Genomic DNA, 5000 nt, shown 5'->3' with positions numbered 1-5000 from the left:
ACTGAAATATGTGTGTGTATCTGTGTATATTCACTGAAACACGTGTGTGTTTCTGTGTATACACATTGAAAGATACGTATATCTGTGTATACTCTCAGAAATTAGTGAATATCTGTGTATACTCACCCGGAGTTTACTTTAATCCCAATTTTCGGGTTTGAAGTATCCTTGACCGGCAGTGTACCGGTGAAATACTGCCTGAATAACCCTCGTGTACCGGACAGTTTTCAAGCCTACTAAAGCCAAGCCACCCAGCCTACAGCCACCTCCTGTAAAGCCAGTCACGGATCAATATTTGCTGCCAGGAGGCACTTGTGACTGTATTCACATCAATGATCAAAGCAAAAGACGCGTCTGGTGAGGACTCTACTCAAGTATCGTTTCTGTCTGGTGATGAGCAGACGGAGGATCGAACCTCCATTACACCTCGTGCTGAATGATGTTGATGTTGACGACTTTACAGACACAGCAATTTTCATATTATGAAATTACCGATTTGAAGAAATGATGTCTTGGTTAGGGTCTCCATAGGGCATAACACGAATTTATATACAGCCAATGTGTGTGAAATAGCCGATACGGGAGGTAATAGGCCAGAGTAAAACACTGGATTTATGTGTTTTCGAAGACCATATATGTGTGTAGGTCTGGCTGGTTCAAGATAACAGTGTTTCTCGCCTTGTTGAGTACGTGATATGGTCTTCCTGCACACACTTACACTGTCCTCAAAACACATAACCCCAATATTCCACTAGAAGCCATTTATCTAAGGCACCGGCAGAGGCTCCACAAACTTGCTGGCCTTCTATCTAGACACCAGTCTATGTTGCTGGGTGCTATTGCTCCCTAACATTTTAAACACTCTATAGACCTTCTCTCTTAGCTTAAATATATCATAAACCCGGTGTTTTTCCGAGTTCCTATTCATAAAGTGGCAACATTTCCCGGAAATTTATCTACATCAACTGTGACTTTCCTCTCTCAGAAAACTGTGTCGGTTTTAACTTATTCTCTTTTGAAGAAGACCTACGTATATGAGCAGAAATTTGCGCCGGCAATGTGTTCCCCAGTCAATGAATTTTAACTAGAATTGACTTAGAGGACATAAAAACGGAATTGCTTAGCCTATCTCCTGGCTCAAATATGCTGACAACGTCTTGGTCATGAGACCCAGACGCTTCAACCTTTCTAACTTTATAGACCTTCGCATCCAAGTTGGGCACTTAATTTACTTTCTTGTGGAAGAAGAGGCTGCTAGGTCTTGACCCTTTTGTTTTTGGGAGTCCTTCTCATCAAGAGTGGCGATCGTTTCAAATACTAAACCCACTGAAATCCTTTCACCAAGGGTGATCTGATTCCTTTCTACTCACAGCATGATTTCAGAACTAAAAAAGGCGCAATTATAATGTTTTTTGTTAGGTACAAGGACACAAGGGCAACTAATGTGACATTTTATTGTGGCAACGTTTCGCTCGCCAGTAGCTTTCTCAAGCCGTTACGGCTTGATAAAGCTCCTGGAGAGCGAAACGTTGCCACAATAAAATGCCACATTAGTTGCACCTGTGTTCTTTTACCTAACATATTGTCGGTAATTCTACCAACATTAATACAATAATAATTTTTCCACACGTTCCCTTCCAATCTGCAGCAGTGTTTACCTACCAAACCATGAAACACACATCGATAAAGCTTCCTCGGTCTTCGTATTTCTTCAGCACATCATCCATCCTTGCATAGCAAATCTTCAGTATTATCTCCAAACAAAAAGGCACAACCACTGAGAGACCATAATTACTTCCCACCGGACATACGGCAGCAGCCACGACTTCCCTCTTCCAGAAAACCATCACCACCATCACTGAACTCTCCGCCAAAGCAATCAGAGAATTCACTGGAGACAAATGGAGCAAAGTCGACAAGTGGTGAAAATGACACGATTGTCGAGATGAATTTTGTTGAGACTTTTCACCTGTGGAAAGGTTACTTCAGTCAGAGAAGAAGCATATCCACAGGCTTCACTGATCGAAACAGCCTAAGCACGGGCGAAACATCTCAGTAAAGTTTCTCTCTGCTAACTACGTCACCAAAGAATTCCCTAGAGTATCTCACCACAACAAGAACACAATAACATCAGGCGGAAAGTCGCCTTAAAAAATATTTCTATAATGAAAGTGCACTGTTACCCACCTGTCTGCTCATAGACATTTATTAATAAGAAAATACCGATACTCTCAGCTTACCAGGTGTTACGCACCGTAGTTTACTTTACCTCAGTAAAACAATGTAACTTGAAAACTTTACATATTAACAGCATTTACACCAAATTTTACATTAGCTTGCAAAGATAATATTAAAATCCTGACTATGACTGACAAAACTTTGGGTAGATTTTTTGTATTAGTAGTAGTAGTAAGTAGTAGTAGTAGTAGTAGTAAAAGTAGTAGTAGTAGTAGTAGTAGTAGTAATATCAACAGTAATAGTAATAGCAGTGTCAGTAGTGGTAATAGTAGTATTACTGACCTTAAATATGTTAGTCCATAATGCTGTCATGACTTAGAAGGTGCTGGAAATTCTGAGAGGAATACCTTCTCGAGGCTCCCCACACCCGCACACCAGAACTGTGGGTTCCTCTAAGCAACCCACACCCGAACTGTGTCTTCAGGTACCCCCACACGCAAACTGTGAGCCCTATGTAGGAATCTTTAGCCTCGTAAAGGGGAGGTGCAGCATCCTGCTGGTGGGGCTTGACAATCACATAACTTCAGGAGATATTTTTTTCCCGTAGGTCTGAATTCCAGGCAGGTTTACTCACTCACTTGGTGAGTATAGTTGTGTAGCGTGTGTCTGCCTCGCTCCTGGAGCACGGAGGGTCGAGCCTTCAGCAATCCTCTCTCTGAAGGGGTTCAAGGCTTCACACATTTTAATTTAGGATCATGAATGTGTTTATCGTGAACTTACAACCCTCACCGTCACCTGTCAATTACCACTTGCGCCTCGCTTCTTTTCCCGTCACTCACTGTAATAATTTTTATTTCTTATGGGTTTAGTGCTTTCCTGTAAAAAAAAAAAACAATGTTTTGTACTTAACCCTCAATGGTTCATCCACTCTGACAATATTCTCAACTGAAATCTTTAAAACAATAAATATATTGGTCTTCACGATCTCACTTTCTAAATCATGACACTACAGCGACACTTTCATTCAGCTGCACTTGTAATTTAAGTGATTTCTAAGAGCATCCCGAGTGGATTGTTTTCTCAGCACATTTCCTGGATAACCTGGTTCACCATCAGTTTGAAAGGCTTCATATCAGCGCTTTTTTTTCAGTATTTTGTTAATTCTAATTTATTTTCTGCTAAGAGTCTGAAAAAATGGGATTTGGAAACCAGTGGTGAAAATGTAGGGAGAGCCTTTATGTTTTTCACACATTTCCTCTTTTCTGAATCAATTATTATTTTTATTACATGAAATGCATTGCACTGTGTTTTGCTCGTTTTGTACAAGTTGCAAAAATATTTTTGTGGTGTTTCCACAATAACGTGAGAATAAATGATGGAGGATTTACTGTTTACCAGAGAGGGAGACCATAGCGTCATGACAACACTATACAACACAACACATCACAACACACCATAGCGTCATGACAACACTATACAACACAACACATCACAACACACCATAGCGTCATGACAACACAATACAACACAACACATCACAACACACCACAGCGTCATGACAACACAATACAACACAACACATCACAACACACCACAGCGTCATGACAACACTATACAACACAACACATCACAACACACCACAGCGTCATGACAACACTATACAACACAACACATCACAACACACCACATCACAACACACCACAGCGTCATGACAACACTATACAACACAACACATCACAACACACCACAGCGTCATGACAACACTATACAACACAACACATCACAACACACCACAGCGTCATGACAACACAATACAACACAACACATCACAACACACCACAGCGTCATGACAACACTATACAACACATCACAACACACCACAGCGTCATGACAACACAATACAACACAACACATCACAACACACCACAGCGTCATGACAACACAATACAACACAACACATCACAACACACCACAGCGTCATGACAACACAATACAACACAACACATCACAACACACCACAGCGTCATGACATCACTATACAACACAACACGTCACATCATAACATATCACAACACAACACATCACAGCACAACACAACACATCACATCACAACACAATACATCACATCATAACATATCACAATACAACACAACACAACACAACACATCGCAACACATCACAATACAACACAACACATCACATCACAGCACAACACATCACAACACACATTACATCACAACGCATCACAACACATTACAACACAACACAACACATCACAACACAACACATCACATCATAACATATCACATCACAACACAACACATCACAACACAACGCAACACAACACATCACAAAACATGGTCACCTTCTCCCTCTCTAACTCAGTCTATAAAAGCAAGTTTTCCTCCCATATTGTTCTCTTCTACAATTCCATTTTGTTCTCCCTTTATCAGAGTCTACTTGTTTCATAACGTTATCAAGTAACTTCCACTCTCTCCCTCTCTCTCTCTCTCTCTCTCTCTCTCTCTCTCTCTCTCTCTCTCTCTCTCTCTCTCTCTCTCTCTCTCTCTCTACTATTTAAACGTATTGTCATATATATATATATATATATATATATATATATATATATATATCTATATATATATATATATATATATATATATATATATATATATATATATATATATATTATTATTTTTATTATCACACTGGCCGATTCCCACCAAGGCAGGGTGGCCCGAAAAAGAAAAACTTTCACCATCATTCACTCCATCACTGTCTTGCCAGAAGGGTGCTTTACACTACAGTTTTTAAACTGCAAC

The 5000-nt window shown here is 40.0% G+C and overlaps 1 protein-coding gene across 1 annotated transcript in view; it reads right to left on the bottom strand.

Annotated features, from left to right (window-relative positions):
* The window catches only part of LOC128705741 (uncharacterized), an 85385-nt gene that overhangs the window by 76134 nt on the left and 4251 nt on the right, over positions 1-5000 (bottom strand). The window contains exon 2 of the mRNA XM_070098541.1: positions 2521-3054. The gene's annotated coding sequence lies outside the window, so the exon portion shown is untranslated. The remainder of the gene's footprint in view (positions 1-2520; positions 3055-5000) is intronic.

This window comes from Cherax quadricarinatus, chromosome 63, assembly GCF_038502225.1.
Source record: "Cherax quadricarinatus isolate ZL_2023a chromosome 63, ASM3850222v1, whole genome shotgun sequence".
In the NCBI taxonomy this organism is placed as follows: domain Eukaryota; kingdom Metazoa; phylum Arthropoda; class Malacostraca; order Decapoda; family Parastacidae; genus Cherax; species Cherax quadricarinatus.
This window is presented reverse-complemented; position numbering and strand designations above follow the sequence as displayed.